Raw genomic sequence first — 21500 nt, forward strand, 5'->3', positions numbered from 1 at the left:
CTTTTTACTTTTTCTCGCTGTTTCTGGAACATTACACGTGTCGCGTTACCTCGCCTTCTCGGTTCTCTCTCCTCCATCCATCGCTTGCAGAGGAAGTTGGAACCCTATCCATTTCACTTTTAATATTTCTGACAAACTCCCAGAAAAGGAAATTGTAACAAGTAAAAAATAAAAGGAAAGAAAATCTAAATTTCTTTAAAATAACAGAAAAATAATGTTAGGAAAACATTGGAAAATAAGGGTAGGATCGTAGGAAAACATTTCCAATCCAAAAAAGGAATAAGGGTAAAGAAAACATTTTTGTCTAGCTTCTGGCTCTCAAGTCCTCAGGACCTTTCGACACGCAAACTCGCAAAGCTGACATTCTTAAATATTCTTTATTTCTACTCACCGTTTTCTTCTTCAAATCGTGACCGAAACTTGTCTGCTACAGTATTGGAGGACGGATATACCCTTGGCCGTCATGTAAAATCTCTAGCTTATCCTGTAGATTCTCCCCAACCGTCTAGGATTCTTCCGTCGCTGACCGGGTTCTGTTCACAATTTCTTTTTCTCTTCGTCTCCAAGTCTTTCTTCTTTCTTGTTTCTTGTCCACTGTGTCGTGTAAATATGTGATTCTTGTTTTAGTGATGAGAGGGTTGTAGTTTGCTCTGTACAGAGAAAGACGTTCAGTAAAGATATGGACCTGTTTGAAGGTGTTGGCGAGAGTTCGTCGCCGACGAGGAGTTTTGGGGGTTTATGTGGTAGTTATGATATAAAGAACGATATCTATAACCGGTTGATAGAGTGTGGAAATGATGAAGTTATGTGTAATCCGGAGTTTCGCGAGCAGTTGGACGCTCACTTCAATCGCTTGCCTTCTAGGTACTCTAATCCTACCTAATCTCCTCCGACTTTTGGGGGCCAGTTCGGTTTTGTTGCATATTTTGGTTTAGGTGGTCTCTCTGAATTCAGCAGTCATGGCTGAGCCTTTTTGTCACTTGATATACCTAATGGTCCAAAATTACAATTCATCGTTGCTTCTATTTTGCTAGTGGATGGATTTCAATTTGGAAATGGTTGCCAGTATGTTTCAGCTGCGTATAGTTAGTCAATGATTCTCACTTTGTAGAGAGAGAAATAATAAACTGTAGCTTCGATTGTTCCTTTATCGATTTGGTAGGCTCAGCAATGGGTTGGCCGTTTCAGTAGTTCTTGATTTCAGTATTTGCTTTTATAGATTTCTTGGGAGATAGACCTTGAATGATGTGCCGTGACAAACTTCTTGTTTCAGATATATACTAGATGTCGACATGGATAGAGTGGAAGATGTATTGTTGCATCAAAAACTTCTTGCTTTAGCCAAGGATCCAGATAAGCGGCCAGTGTTCCACGTTCGTTCCATGGAGGTATTACTTCTCATTAGGTCGAAGAGGTGTTGTGTAGAGCTCTTATATATCTTATGCTGATTTGAATATTTGTGGAGACCTTGCCTTTAGGTTTACTAAGCTTATGGAAAAGTTAGGGCAAAACGACGGGGTTTTTGTGTTCAAATGAATTTTCCTTGGGCTCAAAACAGACATCCTAGAAGATCTACTGTCTGTTGTGCAGTGGAGCATTTGCAAAGGAAAGTAGTTATTGAGGGGGATATAAGGAAGATTTTCATCTCATCTCAAATTTACAATTTAGGAGTATGACCTTAGAAGAAGTTAAAGGGCTTGGTAAATTTTTACTCTGATTGGTGGACTAGTCAAATGTAATGCAACCACTCCACCCCTGGGTTCTGGGTGAACAAGTGCCACATGAAAGCAGTGCAATAACAAGTTCCCTCGTACTAATGGAGCCCAGTTGGACCTGGGTTCCCCTCCTCATAATGTATTTCCATCTTTTATACAGAACTTCCCATGGGTATATATGCATGGGTTGTTCATACTGTGACATCTGTTTTGACTTTTGACAGAACTTCCCATCGCTATGTGCATGGGTTGTTCATACTGTGACATCTGTTTTAACTTTTGAAATTTCAATTGCCTGATTGTATTGATTGTGTGGAGTTTAGATCTTAAAGTTGTATTTTAGGTCTGGTCTTTCCATAAAGCACCATGAGATGTCAGCGGGGGAGGAATTCGGAATCCATCTTTATGTCCATATTCTGAGGGGAATTTCCTGGACAAATCCTTATGTACCTCAGCTGTCTAATTCCCTGAGGTATCAATAGTGTAGATAGCCGCTGCATGTGCAAACTAGAGAAGGAGGCACCTTCATTTATTTGTACATTTTTCTCTCTGTAAACTAGACCACTTCAAATAAGAAGCTGTATCCTAGTCCAACACTTTGTTCCTGTTCTTAGGCTGGTAAGGAATCTAGAATTTAGGTTTAAAAATGGAGATGGTGTTGGGGTCCAATTTCCAATATGGGAGCGCACGATTGGAAACAATCTGGGGACGAAATTGATGGTTGAATTAGGTGGGTGAACTTTGGGCCTTCCTAGGAAGGGCAGAGATGGGATTGTGAAGGGATAGAGTGAGGGACTTGCAGCGGGAGCTTGCTCGAGTTTAGTGTATGGGCAGGAGGTTACATGGTCAAAATATGGATGGCTTTTTGGCGGCTGGGTGCGAAGTAGTTGAAGCTTTATTGCATTAGAAGGTTATTGATGGAATTGAAATTCTACAGTTTTTGGCGGACTAGAAGAAGAATCCAGGGCTGGCTCCATAATCTACTGTAGTTGCTGGTATTACTTTGCACCAGCTTGCAGCTTAAGCAGGTTGAAGGTAACTTCATAGATGGATCTTCAACCATATAGAAGGGTTTTAGTTGAACTGCGTGGGCTACCCACCGTCAAGGAGTCGATTCACACAAATTACACTCGTTGAATCATGTTAAAGTAATTTTCACAAGGGAGAATAGAGGCACAGCAGCAGTATGCAATGCCAAAATTCAAAAAGTTGAGGCCCCCCCCTCCACGATTCCCTTAATTTAAATAAGGTCTGAGAGCCTGTTTCGTTACAGTTAGACTCTTAGGCTGCGTAAGGAAACAAAGCACACCTCTTTTGAAAATTGTGGGTGGTGGGATTACGATATAATTAAAAAAGATTCCTTTTTCTTACAAGTGAATGTTGCTTGTACCACTCTTAATATGAGTACGGAAATACTACTAGTAGTTAATACAACTATTGTCTTCCTTCTTGTGGATGTAGGTTAGTACTCGCGCTTTAGACACCAAGCACAAATAGCAACTTGGACTTGAAACACCAAGGAACTAACCAGTTTAGACTTTAAACAATAGACAAGGTCACTCATAGAGAGAAAGGTAGCAATCAATATTTGCAGCAGGAAGAATTAATTATCTTGAATTCACTATACTTTTCCATGATGGAAGTAAATAGAGGCTCTGATCTTCCAATTATGAAGTCCTAACCTGTAATAATTTAGAAATTTTAATTAAGGCGTAACAGTTCCTCTTTGTTATTTGCTTGGAGATGTGAGTCCTAATGTATCTTATTTTTAAGTGTATAAGTTAATGAAGGCATAAAATGACCAAGTGCCCTAACTTGAGTTGGACCAAAGAATAAAACAAGTGAACCACAGCTTAAACATGGTTCAGTAAACCACTACTTAAACATGGTTCAGTAAACCACAACTTAGATGTGGTTCAATCACTAAAACAACAACTAACTTAAGTAAGTCTAAATTCGTGTACCATGATGGTACTCATGATTTAAGCGCATAGAGGGTTTCCAGTAGCAAGTAAAACTATGGAACAAAGGGCCCAACCATAGGCTTAGTCCTAGGAAAAGGGCCCAATTTGGTGCTGAATCTACATCATGCATTGTTGGTGTCACCTTGATTTCCCCTTCCAATGTCAAGTTTCCTAGACAATATGACAAATATAAATCCAATCATGGATTATGTAATACAAGGTCCTTATTTGCTGCAACTCTGCTTATTCAGCACTAAGTTTGCCTAGTAGACTGTATGTTTAGTGGTCCTTCTGAAACCTTTCCTAGCCAACTTAATGGCTCAGAACATGATTTCCAATCTGGTATGGGTGGGTTCAGGGGTTTTGGGAAATGCAAGAGGGTTTGTAGATGGTCCCTTCTATCCTGTGATACGAGTTGCACGTGACTGAAGCAATGTCAGTGAGGAAACTCTTACTGTTCAGTCGTAGCACCTGAAGGCAATTCTTCACTCTTCTACCCAATCACAACAGACTATTTGGCATTATGTGGTCCGAATTTGGGAGGTCACTGATGGCCAGCCTGTTGCCAAGCAATTCACCGGTAGATCTTCTGTTAACCTGGGCATTTTTCCTCTGTTTGTTTCAGGTTCTTAATTTCCAGCTTCAAATATATCTTATCTTTAGTTTCATTGATGTGGTAGGGTCACTTGGCCTTTTCTTGTTTTCTCATTCAGTCGAAATTTATTTTCATACAAATAAAATTGCCCCTTTTTTTCTGTATAGTTTATCTTGAGAAAAGAAAGGTCATATTTTCTTCTTCTTTCTCACCGTACTTGGTACTAATTGGCTGAAAATAGACATTTTAACTGTCAGAATGGCCATGCAAATGGTAAATAATCTGAATAGAGCACATTGGATGATGACAAAGGATGGCAAATCTTGTTTGTTCAGTACACGCTTGGCCTTCAATAATATCTCTGGTTTTGAGTTTTAATCTTCATTTTTCATTCTATCATCTCATCTGATACAATTGTTGATTTATATTAGCCTTTAATTGCTTGCTTGTTTCTGTTCATTCTATTCAGTGATTTCTATCTTAGGATGCCGATTATTTCATTCAGCTTTGATCGTTGCAGAGATACGTAATTGCCATCTTTTTCGCTGGCTCTTCCCCCCCCCCCCTTTCTTTGTGTGAGGGGGTGTGTGTGTGTGTGTTTTAGAAAATGAGTTATTCTAATACTAATTGTACTCTCTCTCTACTCTGCTTGGAAGACTATACAAACTAGCAAAGATGGAAATGACGATCTACAACCTTGTTCTAGGTGTCTCATAGTGAAGAAGTTGAACATGAAGGTGTTGTGTCTTCGGAGAATAGGTATGCCATTGTTATGAGATCTTCATTTTATGATATCTTTTTATGGGGTTTTAATTTTCCCTGCACGGTCCTTCCATCTAAATGAGCATGCCATAAAGTTCTTAAGAGTTTGCCTTTCATTCCTTGTACTCGAATTGTTATTAACAAAGTTCCTTTTCTTTTTTGTTGTCTTTGGACTATGGATATATAGAAATGGGGATTATGAGGTTGATTTTGAACCTTGCTCAAAGCTTGGGGACTTAAATTTGGATGTCAGAAAGAATTCTGAGGACATGGACAGAAGGTATTTTACGGAAGTTTTTTTTTCTTCTTTTCTTTCAGAAGGTATCTAAAGCGCTGGATTATGGTGGTAAATTTTATTTTTTGTTTTGTTTTCCCCCTCCCCTCCTTCTCTTGTTCTCTGTTTTTTGAACTATTTTTTCTTTTGGCTAGTCAACTGAAAGATATCAGGTATCCTGTATCTTTTTCTCTTTCCTCATTCTTTGTTTCCTTAAGGTAGCTAAAAATGGGTTAATGTCTTTAGTGATGGAGATGGTGATTACTTGTAGCAAGTTATCAATCCCAACCCGGACAGGCCTAGAAGACTGAACTGGGTGAACTGTCACCAGTGATGAATCTATATTGATAGCATGTCCAAGACAAATATAGCTCTGTAGAGAGTAACTGTCTGTTTCTACCATGTGGTAGCTGATTTGGTCAACATGTCCATTTAATTAAGAGAGTTCCACTTGGCTTGTCTGCATGTCAAATTTTATGGCACAGCTTCTAGTAAATTTTCTCCTATTTGTGTCCAGACATCAGACTCAGTATCGAGATGCCGCTGGATAAAATTGGGGACCTTGGGGTTTTTCAACTGTTAGATATTGGAGCCATAACAAATGATGTGGTACTACAGCATCTATTTAAGCTTTTCACTTAGTATTATCAGCTACCCTAGTCTTGACCAAAATTGACGTGTTAATCATGTCAGACTGTTTAATCCTTTCTGCTAAAAAATAGAACCATCAGTTTGGTTTCGTTAACTTGTCTGCAAAAATTTTGAGCCCAAACTGTACTGTTGAGTTACAGATGAAAGAACCTAGAGGGAGCTGCCAAGCTTCAGCTTCAAAATTTTAAATGAATATCAGCTAAGATTTAAGATTATACACTTAGCTGAATATTTCATGGCTAGGTGTATGCTGTGAGTCGAGGCCCATTACATAAGCAGGCCAAGAGGACTCCGTCTGAGCCTGCTCATTTGCCTAATGTGAATTTAGGAAGCAGTGGAAAAAATGTGGATTTTAAGTCTCTCTATATGCTACAGTAGTTGAGTTGTATATTTTGCCCTTGTGGAGTCCGTCTGATGTTGCTGCCTGTATATCTGGGCAAGTATGATTACAGGCTTTTGGATTTCCAAATACAATGCTTGATTTTATAAATGTGATGCATTGTTATGGGTACTTTCACTTGCCTATGTGGATGGAGTAACATTCTGTCTGAAAATGATGGGCACAGGCAGGAAGTTTTCCAAGTTCCAGCGTACAAAATTGTATTTTCAACCATTGACAAGCCCAAACTTCTCAGCCAGGTATTCTTGATATGTTTTTCACATTCACTAAGTAACTATTTTTGGGAGTGTTTTGGAACTTTCTTTCTTTCTTTCTCCCCCCCTCTTTGAGCATCAAATTTCTTATGTACCAACTCTCCTCAATAATTGGTTTTAGCTATAACTCGGAGTAACTTCTCGTCCTTTCTGTCTTAATTCTTATTGGGTGGTTATATGAAGCTTCTAACCTTGTGGTGTGGTCTCCTAGCTCTCTGCTTTGCTCTCTGACATAGGACTGAACATCCGTGAAGCACATGTGTTCTCAACAACTGATGGTTACTCATTGGATGTGTTCGTAGTAGATGGATGGCCTGCTGAGGTACTTCTCTCCGTATTCAAATGATATCACTTCTTTCCGTATCAGATCTCAGTCTAAAAGATTTTTAAGTTATTCTACAAAAACAGTGCCTTGTTTTCTTTTCCCAGCCAGCTTCAGTTGGTTGTTATTTTGTTATAGTGTCTTCTCTCCTCATATCTCTCCGTCTACTCCTTTATCTATCAATAAGTATTACTGGTGTTTCAATGGAGGGTGGGGGTTTATGCTGTGTTTCTGGAAAACTTGTTAAAATCCATGTCTGTTGTTGGCTAAGTTCAGTGTCTATTGGAATCAACATGGTATCCATGCACCTTGGATAAATTAGAGAAACAGCCCGTATAAGATTTGCCAGTGGGTTGGGAGCTGGTTGCAGCAAGGTTGGTCATGTTCCTCCTGGGTCTGATATCACTTACTCGATTGGTAGCATACCGATTAGAAGCAAATAACCATCATATTCTATGGATGAGGTGGTTGGCTATGTCTAAAGGTGATTTTGGTCAAATTAAGGTTCGGTTTAGGATATGCATACCTTAGGCTTTGTATATAATATGGCCTCAGATAGAACTGACTGGACGGCAAGAATCTTTTTAGTCGACCCCATGTAGTTGGGACAAGGCTGCTTGTTATTGTTGGTATTGGTGTAGAGTACTTCTTAGGACTTGATAGCAGTATTGAAGTTAAGTATTAGGTTTAATAATTCTGTCAAAGGTGAGACAGTTTTAGGGTGAGACCAGGAAACAATGGGAAGCAACACGTGTTCTAGATTGGTGACTGGGTCAAACTAGGTGTGTTTGTCAAATTGTGGTTAGGGAATTTTTTTTTGGATGAATAAATAGTTCATTACCAAAGGAAAAGAGGGGAGGGGAAGGAATACAAGGAGAGCTAAGGCCAGAGCCCAGCAAAGAAACAAAGCTCTACAAAGGCACCAAGCCTGACTAGCTTAGTTTTTGTCTCCCCCCCCTCCCTTTTCTTTTTTCTTCTTCTTCCTAGGGGACTTGAAGTCGACAATAAGGTCTCCATTGGTTTGGGAACATTCTTTTTGTGATGCGGTTGTGTCGCCTGCAACCCTCACGACCTAAGGTATATGCTGCGGTTGAGTTATTGGAATGAGGAGCATCCACAAGGGTAGTTTTTCCATGCATCAAAGGGAGGGCTGCTTTACTAGAAGCCGGCATCCCACAGTCAGAGGGAAGGGGAGAGCGAGGAGGAAAAGGGGCTAGCAAGGCTTCTGAGGATAATGGAGATCCCTAGAGAAAGAAGAATTATGGTGAGGTTAAAAAAGATTTGAGGGTATGGTTAGGTTTAGCTGATGTTGGGAAGTCTGCAAATGAAGATTTCATTAAGTTTTAATGGTGGGAAGGGTAATGGAATGAATTGGCAGCACTGGTTAGGTTTAGGGTTAGGGTTTTTGGAAAGGAAAGCTGAGGGAATATAGGGTCTCTAATGGTCAGATTAGGGAGCAGCTTGGTTAAGTAGGTTTAGAGACTGGAATTCTAGGGTTAAGCCGTTAAGGTTGTAAGAAGATAAGATGATAAGAAGATAAGAAGAAGTATGGCTGGGGATGTTTTGAGGAAATCTTTGGAAACTGCTTGTTTAAATGGAGGAGCTTGAATAAAAATCCATTTCGTTGTTTTCATTGAATTATGTGTGTCCTGCCCTAAATTTTGTTTATACAGCATTGTGCAATGTAGGATTTCCTAGAGTTCAAAGCCTCACTTTCATATTGGGTAAATGCAAAATCTGATGCCTTTCATAGAAAATAAAAATTTAGGAGATGTTTGTCGTAGATGCTTACTCGAGTTGGTTATTTATATAGATGATTTTTATTTGATTTTTATTGATGAGTTCCACAATGTTTGGAGGTCCTAAAAATGGGTAGCGTACAAGATTCATTACCTAAATTGGCCCTTTAAACCGTGAAACTAAAGATTGAAAGTCTTAGGAAAAAATACCAATTTTCAGCCCATTTTTGTTTCATCTGAAACCTTGAACCTTGCTTATGATGTAGGTGATCTTTGGTCTCTGATGGTCTTCCAGTTACCAAATCCCTTTGTCTAGCATGTCTGTAAGTGATAAGAGGATGGTTTCTCTCTTGTGACTAGGCTGCCTTGGCAGGAAAATAGTCGAAGTATTGTTTATCTTTATGAGATCATTTACATGTTCTTGGTCCTTGTATAGGTGCTCAGGTTTTATGCTTGTAGATCCTGTTTTCCCTCTACGGCTCCCACTAGCTGCTTGCTGACTATTAAATTAGATGTCGGATCAATGGTCAGGCGAGTATGTTAAGAGTAGTTTAGATTCTTCTTTCCAGAAACTGGAAGGTTTGATTTCTCCTGTGGTAAGTCTCACCTTGGGGAGTTTAAATTTTTTGACTATTTACACCGAGCAGTTTGGGTTGGCATAGGAAAAGAAAATCTGCACGATAATTTTTTTGGTGTTATCTATTTTTTAGAACCTTATCATCTGCATGTATGTATGGTCTTTAATAAATGATGCTCGCTTGGGTATGGTGTATTCGCACAACAGACACTGACATGCTTGCTCACTTGTATCTTGCTTCTTGGTGCCCCAAAATTTGTACAACATGTTTGGCATCTTATAAATTAGTTTACTGGTGGAATTTTTTCCCATTTATCCGAACCTGATAATTCACAGAGACAATAACTTGTCCGTTATCCTATAGGGACAGTGACCTTAATAAGATTGAGGAGCATTTTGATTCTATTCCTTTATGACAGGGATCTCTGCCAAGCCCAAATGTTGCTGACTTTGCAATGATGTGGTCAGGACACAGATGGTTTGCACGAGGCGGTGGAGAAAGCAATCGCAAGAAGTGAGGTATTTTGTTTCCAAATATCTCTCTTTCTTTATTTGTTGTTGTTTGAAATTTTTTTTGTTGCCCATCCTTTCTGTATTATATATTTGATTGGAGTGGGTTCCTAGTGGTGAGGAAACAAATGAATGAGCATGATCAGTTAATGTAGTAAACTTCGGTAGCTTTTGAGCATTTCTCCCTTCTTCCTCCTGGCAATTTCATATATGATGTAGATGCCACTTGAATTTAGGAAAAGTATAATATTAGGAGTACTTAATTTTGTTGTAATTTTAGAGGAATGGAATTGATAAAGTACACTAACGTGTGAAAGTGTAGATAGATTAATGGACAGCACGGCACAAACAGAATTACAGAAAAGATAATGGAACGAGTAGAACAAATTGACAACCTAAAGTTGGATGTACCTGGTAATCATAGAATAGGGTAGAAAATCTGATAAATCTATGCTCCAAAATTGGGGCAAAAGTAACAGCAGTAGGAATTAGTAACCATTTGAAAGCAATAATCAGAAAGTATGAGTGAAAGCTGCAACTTCAACTTTTGAAATCTGATGGTTTCCAAATATTAGTCAAATGGATGTCTCCAAAATGTGAATGGGTCCACAACAATTGCAGTCAGTAGGAGATTCTGGTTTTTTTGATCTTTGATTTAGTTTCACAAGAAAACTATCCAAATTGGTACTTGTGGTTGGTCCCAGGTTCGGTGGTGTAATCTAAATGCTAATGTATGTCATCCTTGCTATAAATACTGACTATATTAGATAAAAGAAATACCAGTGTAGAACATTCTTTTTTTTGGTACATAAGAACACTCTAAACTCTATGCTTGGAGTGCTTTGGCTAGTCTAATCCATGAGTTGCCTACAACCGAGATTGTCTGTGACATTTGTCTGAATGCAGTACATATGTATCCATGACAATTTGTCCTAATACTATTTTGTATAATTGTTATAGAAATTAGATTTGGGGAACAGATCATTTCCTTCAAGCTCCAATCACGCAAATCTGAGATGTAGAAGGTTTGAATGAGTAGATTAATGCCAAAAAGTAGGAAGACGATTTTGCCAAAAACTGTGCAAAATTCAGCTTGGTAGTGTTGAAACCAGCAAAACTTCAGATCTTGGTCGGAATCAAGGGTCAATACGTTCAGATTATATGTGAAACCCGATACAAACCAGTTCCAACTATTTGTTTCGTTTTGAACAAGGTAGAAACCTAGTTTTGCAGTTTCAACTGAAATAAGAACCGTGCTTCTATGTTTTTAACCGTCCCTAAATATATCATCTTTTATTTTCTATTCATGACAAAGCAAAAATATTTGAGCAGCCTTTTAACTGAATGAAATTAGGCTCTCAAGAAGAATCACTTCTCAGTAATTAAAGCTTTCTGACTTCTACTTGCCTCTTAACTTGTTCTGGATACAATGGAAGAAATCCCCCCCCCCCCCCCCCATGGATAGCTATTGTATGTTGTCTTTTCTTATTTGGTCCATATGCTTGGACATAATACTTTCTGCAAAAGGCTTAAACACTGTATTCTGAGCACTTCAGTAGGTCCAATAGCTCCTAGACAATTGATCATGATGTCTTTGATACAAAATTGCCAGTGATTATCAATTTGGTGTGGAGAACCAATTCATAATGCTTTCTGAAAATGTAGGGATCGCTACCTGGTTCTTCCCCTTCACATTCGGTCATAGAGAAGGCACTAGTAGGACAACCTGAAGCTAGTGATTGGGAGATTGATAGAAGATTGTTGAAGATAGGAGAAAAAATTGCATCTGGGTCTTGCGGAGATTTGTGAGTGAGACCTTTATCAGCTATCTTATATTATATTATGTGAATTTATTTTCATGAATCTTTTGGTTGCTCACCTTTTTTTGTTTTATATATGTTAAGGTACCGTGGCATTTACCTAGGTCAGGATGTTGCTGTTAAAATTCTTAAGTCCGAACATCTTAATGAATCCTTGGAGATAGAATTTGCACAAGAAGTAACAATTCTAAGGTGAATCAAATCTTCCTGTTGTTTTGCCCAGTTAATAATCTTTATTATACTATTGTCAAAGAAATCCTTTCTTTACCTATCTCTGCATGTTATATCCTGAGGAGAGGTGGTCATAGCTTGGAAGGCATGCCTCAAAAATGTCTTGTAAACGGTCCCATTTAGTTGGGTTGAGGATGAGTTGTTGTTGTCATTGTATTTGTACAGCTTCAATACTCACACATGATATTTTTTCCAAAATGGGTGGAATGTTTTGGAACTGCTTTGTGAAGGCTTTAATATCCTTAGGTTTAGGTTTACGTGTTTGGTCTTCTTAGTTTTCTTGTGTCGAATACATCATTTTCATATGGGCTTGGTGGCTCTGTTACCATGTCTAAGCATCCAACTCAGAGCTTAATATATGAGGTGGAGGGGTGGCTCAACTAGCTTATTTAGTCATCTAAGGTCATTGAAATTATTGATATGAAGCTAAACCTTTTTTTAAGTGGGATGAAGGTTTATTGTACGTATTGATATGCATGACTTTATCAGCCAATATTTACTGATATGCATGATCCCCCCCCCCCCCCCCAACAAAAAAAAAAGAGGCTGAAGGGTTAGTATTGAGGGTATTGTATGTATCAAGTATAGCGTATTCTATCATATCGGACTGTATTGGCTGATACAATATGTGCACTTTCTCTTTTAAATTGAAATACTGAGACATATTGGTTGGCACCGTACTGGCACTGACCTATGTCAATATGTAATGCCAGTACATGTGATATGGACTGATACACAATACTTATTCCGTGGTAGAACCTCCCTGCTTTAACAAATGATGGTTTGGAATCTTAAGTGCAAGAAAGACTATTCTATGCTTCCAGTGTGATGGATGATTATTGAGTTGGAACTTACCCCGTGGAGGATAAGATGGGGAAAGGATGTAGTGTTTTGGACCACTTTATGCATTGTGAATTTTTTTAAGCCCTTGTGAAATTTTTTGCTGGCTTCTGAGGATTCAGTGGATTCTCTTTGTGTAATATATATATTTTTGGATGAATCTCATTATTGGAGTCTTGATTATATATTTTGAAAGTTGATTTTCTGGTTTGGCAAGTACATTTGGTGGTTGAGTTAACTCAAGAAAGTGCATGTAACTTGGATCGTGATTTATCTGCACGATTCCTGTTATGTTATTAACTGCAGAAGGTGTCTACGTATGATCCATAAATTTTGTGACACTTGTCACATTTAAAGAGGTAAAGACCTCAATTCTTATTAGATAGAGAATAAAGAGCCTTTCCCTCAGTGTTCTTCATATTAAATGGACTTAGATATAGGATATATAGTTGTCTATTAATAGCAAATTTCATGATGTTCAATGTTCACTATGGCAGGGAGGTTCAACACAGGAACATTGTTCGTTTTATTGGTGCATGCACAAAACTGCCACATCTCTGCATTGTAACAGGTGACTTCCTGCTGGCATGAAGAAATTCTTGACTCTGTTGAGCCTAATACCCAGTTCAATATCCTACTATCTTCTCTTGTCATTTATTGTATGTATAGTTGTGTCATTTATTGTACGTATAATTGTATTGCATCATCGCTGAGTAAGTTTCTTGGCATTCCGTGCCTCTATAAATTTGAATTTAATCAACATGACTTGGATGATATAGTTTAATGATGTAAGGGATAGGGACAAGGCCAATTAGGGACAGGAATAAGGCTGATTAGGGACTGGGACAGGACCAATCAGGGATAGGGACAAGGACAGGCCAGCCCAGCTTGATCCGGGACAAAGAGGGTGGGATTGGGCTTGGCTTGGCCCTTCAAGGTTCAGGACAAGAGACATGAATCTTGGGACCTGAATCAGGTTAGGGCGGGAATGGGGTTAGCTTTAGCATTCAGGGCTGGGATTGGGTTTTGGAAAGCCTGGTCCAGCCTGTCCCTGTTGCAGCCCTAATTACACATGTTGATGTAGTCTTTAGATTGAATAGTATCAACCCGTAGTATGAAATCTCAGTGAACTTTCGTGAAAACCTCGAGAATTTCAACCAATAAGAAGTGAACAGATAGTCGAATAAAAAATGGACCAAAACTCAAGCCACCAATATTTTGGTTTGTAATGTTGATTTCAAAATTTTTGTTTGTATAAGTCTTGAGAATTTCGAAAATTTCGACTGCAGAAATTGAGGGTCAATCTTACTCAAAGTGATGCACAGTATCTACTTTGTGTAGAACATCTTCTCCTATCCAACCCACATCAGCTGTACATGCTGCCAGTCGCATAATGTGACTTGTATCACAGTGGTTCAATGAGTCTCTTTGGAATTGGGGATCCATATCCTACAATGAGTGCCTACAATGAGTGCTCAAAGAACAGCACACGTTAGTTCCATCGGACTTCCATTAAGTACGAAATAATTGTATCAGACTTTATGAGAGTATGATATCAATAATTATATACTTAATTATTATGGACCTTTGCCAATATGTAGTAATGATTTCACTTAATTACTTGTTTAAATCTTTAAATTGCTTATTGTTTATGCCCATGAGTACTTAACCAATGTATAAGTGTGTAATATACCTGAGGATTTAACAACATACTACCAATCAGAGGTACAAATACAAAACACCTATTTAGTAACAATTTTTGCAATACGATCATTTAAAGGTGTTAATGTAATCTAAAATTGGGCTCCTGTGAAGCTTCAGGCTTAAATTTGGCCTAAAACCAATCAAAATGACCCACTGAACTTTACAGAAAAATACCATATTCAGTGAAGTCTCACTAAAATTTCACTGATACACTGAGAAGTAAGTTTTTGAACCCTGGGATTAACTAGGGATCCAATTCTATTGGATCTGAATTCAAAATGTTGGGGTAATAGGATTTTGGTAGTTGATTGGGGTGCACAAGAACATAGGAGAGTAGTTGGGGATGGGGAACGACTAGAAGAAGAAGAACTGAGGTTAGAGATAATTCAACTTACTATTGTCATTATTGAATGGCAGTTGGCAGCTTGAATGATACTTTGGGGAAGAAAAGAAACAAAGAGAAGAAAGAAATCATTGGGATGGCAATCCCTATGCATTTCTTAACAGCACCAAAACTCTTTTAAAAATGCTATATTTATTAATCTAATCATCTCTAGTTGATGGTCAGGGTGTATAAAACTCATGTCTTGATTTGAGTGCAACTGGGGTGTATAAGATATTAAGGTCGACTGGCTGATTTGGGTTTTCTTGGTCAGCAGCTCAGTCGGAGCATGTTGATTAAACCTTGAATGTTGAACTTGAACTTGAAGGAGATCTTCAAGGAAATGAGTAGGACAGATTGGGGAAGGATGAAAAATTCAATGGAGGGGAGCGATGAAGAAGCTGAATGGCTCCCACAGGCCTAAGCAATACTCAAAATAATAATCTTATTCATCAAGTTATTTTTCAATACTTTTATAGTGAATTTAATTAAATTCAATAGAGTCAATGCCAACTTAAAAGAAAATGTTTTCTAAGACAAAAAGAGGGTGTTCAAAAGTAACTTAAATTGAACCACTGGCTCAAACCAGCCAAACTAGTTAAAATATAAAATAAATATTAATGGGAAATTATTTAAAAAAAAAAAAGAAAAAAAAACCCTAATTTTCCATATAACCTAATTACAAGTATAAACCTTGGGATCAAAGGCCCAACGCTTATATAACCCAACCGTCGATGTGCATATTGTTCAAATTTACCTCCTTTGATGATAAACTGCATCACTGACCTTCAGGTACATGAAATTGAAGTTTTATACCTCTGATTCAGTTGATAATCATGCCTTTTCTGATTAGCTTTGAGTGGATATTGCTCATTCTCATAGTTGATGTATTAGTTTGACATCCTGCTTGCAGAATACATGCCTGGAGGGAGTCTGTATGATTTTTTGCATAAGCATCATAATACCTTGGAACTTCCCTTGTTGCTGAGGTTTGCGATTGATGTTTGCAAAGGAATGGAATATCTACACCAAAACAACATAATTCATCGAGATCTTAAGACAGCCAATCTACTTATGGACATGAATAAGGTAAATAGCATTCATGGCATGGAACTTCAAATATATCCTTGCACTTTCTTTTGTGGCTTTGGTATTCCAAAAAATTTGACATCTATATTGCATATTTGGGAAAATAGACTTTAGTTCATAATCTGAAAGAAAAAAGTCAATAGAATTAGTTGGTCATAGAACAGAGTTGGACCAAAAGAAATTGACCTTTGAAATAAAATTTTTCCTTTTTGTTCTTTGGGCCATCATAATTTTTTACCTTGACCATGTGAGAGTTTCTTCATCTGGGGATATACATATATCACACTCAACAGTTAATTCATTACATATATCAAGACTATCCCTTTGCACGCTTAAGAATAAAGGCTAGGACTGGAGTTTTGTGAAAAGACCCCCTTATCAGACTTGAATGGGTGGCTACTGAGACAGATCTTGAAATGTCTGGGAATTGCTTGAGGGTTTGACTAGTTTCTTTGAATATTCACAGTTCGTGGTGAAGAATTTTGAATTCTTGGTGTCACCCTCCAACTTTCTTCCTTTTGTGGACTTGGATTAATCCAATTTACTTGTAGGATAATCCATGTATTCTAGATGATTTGTGAGAAAAAAGGGGAGAGTTACAATATTATTGCTTTGGTGTATGTTCGTTTTTAGGAATAATATGGCTAGTTGGTTTTATTTTGAAATTGAGAGGGTATTTTTTTAGTTCCGGGTTGCGAGCAGTGGGTGTACACACACATACACAAATTATTGGTAGGGTTCAATGGAGGCTTGTAAATGACCCTGTATGGAAAAGTAATTTAATCCAACTTGAAAGAATTAGAAGAACTAGGGGCAGACCCAAGATTGCCTTAAGAGAAGTGGTGAGTAAGGATATACATAACTTAGGCGTTGTTTTCAATTTGGCCTAAACAAAGCTGATTGGAAGGCAAGGATCCATGTAGCCAGCCCCATTTAGTTAGTGTAAGGCTTCTTGTTGTTGGGGTGTGTTCCACTTCCATTGTCCATACATAATCTTGTTTTGCTGGCTTGTTATTAATGCTTATTTGCCGACTTAGAAGTTCAATTTTTTCTAGCCTAAAGTTGATGTTAAAATTGGGCTTCTGGTCTTGTTATTGATGCTTATTTGATGCTTGAGATTAGCGTTTGTATCAGTATTCTCTTAACATTGAACTGGTGGTAGGTAACTTATGTAAATAATTTTTAATAGCTCTTTATTTTCCTCCTCAAGGTTGTAAAGGTTGCAGATTTTGGTGTAGCCCGGTTCCAAAACCAAGAGGGAGTAATGACAGCAGAGACTGGAACATACAGATGGATGGCTCCCGAGGTTTCAGCCTATAACTCCTACAAGTTTTATTGCCTGAACTTTGTCTTTGAGATTGTTGCTTTGAGAGGCCAATGTTTATCTTTGGAAGCCCATATTAATTGTTCTGATTATCCAACTGACTCCATCGGCAGCCTCTGAGTGGTGTAGTGTCCCTAGTGAATGCTAATGTTTTTGGTCTATGTGAGATGATCTTAACAATGTTTATTTCTGGACTTCTTGTCATTTTCTTGACCACTCTGAGATCAGTGAATTGATGTTCATCTGTGCGACGCTTTTCAATCTTTTTAATTTTTGTTTCTTCTATTTTATTCGTGTGGGCTTGTGTTACTGATGAAGAACCCCTACAGGCCCTTACACATTTTACAGCTCTCCTTTGTGCGTTATTTTTTACAATGCGTACACTGGTTTTCCCTGCTTTGAAATCACTTGTTACTTGAAACTTTTTTTAGTTAATTATTTTTTTGATGTCTCTGAAGGTTATAAATCATCAACAATATGATCAGAAAGCTGATGTGTTCAGTTTCGCTATAGTGCTATGGGAACTCAGAACTGGCAAGGTACATCCTGAATTGTGGCTGTTTCAACAAGAGTTTGGTGATAAATGGGGTTTCTGGACACCATCTTTTATTTAAACTTATTTATTCAATCTTTGACTTGGCATTGCAGGTCCCATATGATACCATGACACCTCTTCAGGCTGCCCTAGGAGTGAGACAGGTTTGCCGCTTTATCACATTGAGTTGTAGCTGCAAACCTGACTAACCCCCTCCCCCAATTACAATTCAGCCTTATCTCAACTAATGAGTCTGTACATGGATTCTTGCCCTCCACTCAGCTATATTAAAAAGAATTAAACATGATACAAGGCCCACAATATGCATGTCATTACTACTCCCTGAGTCATTTTACCTGGATTTTTTAGTTCCTTCCATCTGAATGAAATCACTTCTCTCTACTGGAACACTAAGGGCCTCGGTTGTACATGGACATATGCCACCTCAAACCATCCCCTGCTCCTAACAGAATGAAAATCAGTTTTTGTTATATTTTTCAAATGATGGAAGATTTTATTATTGTAGCATTGACATACAACCTTTTAATATTATTTTACCAAAAAAAGACAAACCTTTTTTAGGCCTTTTTGCTGTTTTAATTTGAACAAGCGATGTTTTTCTGCAAATGAAAACTACTTCACTACAATTTAATAGGAAGTTCCCTGGTGCACTCAACTGATGTCCTTTTTGGCCATTCTGTTTTTGTAATCAGTGTACTTTGAAAGCTATAGCTTTATCAAAAGCCTTGTGAACATGCCAAAATCTTAGCCCAACTTGTTCTTCTGCCAGACCAGAAGCAGGTCTTAGTGCCCTTTCATTTGCATGTAAGTCATTTGCTGGTCCAGTCATTAATCTTCTTGTTAGAAAACAAGCTTTAAATAATCAAAACCTCAGCTGAAATTGAGCAGAGTAAAGAGAGAAGAAGAAGAAGAAGAGGAGAGAGATGAAGAACCAATAGAAGAGGCAGTAGAAGAGGCCTGTGATCAAGCTAAAGAGTCTAGAATCACAGAGCTCTTTTATTTATAGCTTCTAATGAATCTAATACAACTTGAGAGATAAATAATTGTCCTCTAGAAAAAAAAATGAAACAAAAAATTACAGCTTTAATAACTTTCTAGCTCCTAAAATAGAAAGTTCTGAAAATAAAAACTACCACCCAGATAGAAACTATGCTTTTTAGAAATTCCCAAAACTTATGTAGCAAGACTCCTACATTAGAAATAGAAATTAGAGTAGCATCACTAGCATAATACTGTTATGTGAGCAGTGAAAACAGTTTTTTACTGTTTACATGAACAGTTAAGCTGTTTTTTACTGTGCACTTGAACAGTAACGTAAATAGTAAAATATCCCAAACTTGCGTATACTTCAACATGTCTGATCATGGAAACAATGGTTTTCTGCATTGATGTGTTTGTCTGTCAAGTTTTATGATGTTTTGTCGATCATACTCATTTGATTCAGAAGTCCTATATAAGTAGGTCAATATTCAAACAACACCATAGGCAATTGAGTTGGAATCATCTCCCCTTGAGTGTAGTATGTGAAATTAACCCCCCTCCAACACAAAATCAGATAGGACCACCATATCTAAAACCTGACAAGGTGGGATGCCCCTTGTTTGTATGGTGGTGGAGGTGGGGGATAGTGTTAATACAGTACCCTGAAGGGGAGAACTGGACTCTTGCCAATATATCTTATGCTCTCTTCACTGTTACTTCTCTAGGGGCTCAGACCAGAACTTCCTGATAAAACTCACCCTAGACTGGTGGAGTTGATGAAGAGATGTTGGGAAGCAGTCCCTAGTAATCGGCCTACCTTCTCAGAGATTGCAGCTGAACTTGAAGAACTGCTCCTGGAGGTCCGGGTAGAAGTCCTTCCATGCTCCGTAGACCACTATTTCTTATTTATTTGGATTTACCAACTTATGAATATCTTGCAGGCAACTTCAGACGGGGAGTGAACCCATGGGTCTGTAACTCCTCAAGCAGGGGATAGTCGGTGTTTTTGGGTGAGGAATATTTTTCTCTATTCATTCTATTTTTTTCCTTGCATATCTTGTTTTTCCATGATCTTCGTAGGGTCATCAGAAGGTTATAGAGGAGGTTAGTAAGTGGAAGGCAATCCATGAAGGCTTGTAAGATATGAATGTATCCGATTCTATTGTAAAATAGCAATATTTCGTTCACGTCTGTAACATTGCTGTGATGCATTTTTAGCGTTGTTTAGCACTGTACACAAAATGCTTAACCTGGCAAACACCCAATCTTTCTCTGTACCGACCTGCTCTCAATCTTTTTAGGTATTGGTCAATTACCATTTTGAAGGTTCCAAAACTTTCAAGCCTTCAATGGAAGGTGCAAATATTTGTTTCGTAGATTGGGTGGGTGGGGTATGCGTTTTCTGATTGGCTTGCAGTCTTCTGGTGCCCCCAGGTGCATGATGTGAACCAATATTTAGGAATAGGGTATCCATTCTAGTACCACCCATTGAGCAATGAAAAGGAAGTTGTGGTACTAGCGCGGGGGATGGAAAAACTGATGTGCAAAGCGCCCCCCATTACTTTGGTATGTTTAAAGACTGATCAAGAAACCGAGTTGGACACAGTTTAACATTTTTAATAGATCTTACATCAGTGGCTTTAGGTATGCATATGGTTTTGCTGGTATATGCACTGCAGAACAGAACAGTCATCTGTTACCGCTGGTGGTATCCTAATATCTAGAATCCTAGATCGAGGTGAAAAAACTAGCACTTGATTCTGGTCTGTGTCGGGTCGATGCCCAACAATCTCTGACTGTTGCATCATCACGCTGATATTGACAATGACCAATATGAGCATAGACATTTCGACACTAGGGTAGCAAGCTATCTTGATGACCTTGGCCTATCTTTGAGTCGCCAGAGGGTTAGCAATTGGAATTTTCAGCCTTAAGAGTGTTGAAGGGTTGCCCGGAGCTCGCTTTGGCCCCAACTCCCTCTACTCACATTCTTTTCTTTATCGGTTCTTCTTTCTTTAATTCTTCTTCTAGCCTGACCAGCCCATGACACCGTCCCCGTCAATAGCTCTGCCCCATCCAATGTCTAGGTCTAAACAAAGTCGGCTTGGTTTGTCCTGACCTTGAGGACAGTCAGGGTTCGAGATTTTTGGGCTTCAGTGAAGGTCGGTAAAGCCCTAGGTTCATCCAAGGGGACCAATATCCGTATGTTCTGAATTATGAATACATTCTAACATTTTGGTAGAAAATATTAGTACATATGGAAAGAAAAAGGTTTGAACTGAGATCTTGAGATTCTGTACGTAGTAGTATTACCCATTGTATTAACCAATCTTTTAGACCAGGAAATTTTACGCTCAGGGGGGAAAGAGAGAAAACATGGGAGGATAAAGGTTTGAACCTGAAGTTCCATAGTCTAGTGACTAGTTGCTCCTAGAAAAGAGGTCAGCGGCAAGATGTCAAAACTAGACCTGTAAATGGATAGTCAAAATCCGCTTCCAAAATTACATTCATATTCGTTTAACGGTAGGAAACGTGCAAATTAAAATCTTTTTTTGGGTACAAATGCACTTTTTATATATGGGGATATGGATATTAGATATGCCGCCGATAGGAGTTGGACCCATGACCTCTCCACTGAGAAGCAGGTTCCTAACCATCCTACTACTCTTCCATTGGCACAAATTAAAATCTTTATTAAGGGACGTCACGATGTATGAGCACATCGAGTCCATATTGGATTTGGATATGGAATCATATACAGGCTATACTCTTAGTCTCTCTAAATAAACGGATACTTAAAAATAATCTTT

The 21500-nt window shown here is 38.3% G+C and overlaps 1 pseudogene across 1 annotated transcript; it reads left to right on the top strand.

Annotated features, from left to right (window-relative positions):
* Positions 1 to 398: 398 nt before the first annotated feature.
* Positions 399 to 19985, top strand: LOC149008771 (serine/threonine-protein kinase STY8-like; annotated as a pseudogene). The gene is made up of 16 exons (XR_016174695.1): positions 399 to 864; positions 1274 to 1388; positions 4931 to 5033; positions 5224 to 5316; positions 6528 to 6600; positions 6827 to 6937; positions 9722 to 9772; positions 11429 to 11568; positions 11668 to 11775; positions 13152 to 13225; positions 15654 to 15829; positions 17040 to 17135; positions 17612 to 17692; positions 17802 to 17852; positions 19416 to 19556; positions 19642 to 19985. The product of XR_016174695.1 is annotated as a serine/threonine-protein kinase STY8-like (transcript).
* The last annotated feature ends 1515 nt before the right edge of the window (positions 19986 to 21500 follow it).

This window comes from Hakea prostrata, chromosome 7 (genome assembly GCF_041222555.1).
Source record: "Hakea prostrata isolate BN-2017 chromosome 7, UWA_Hpros_2, whole genome shotgun sequence".
In the NCBI taxonomy this organism is placed as follows: Eukaryota; Viridiplantae; Streptophyta; class Magnoliopsida; order Proteales; family Proteaceae; genus Hakea; species Hakea prostrata.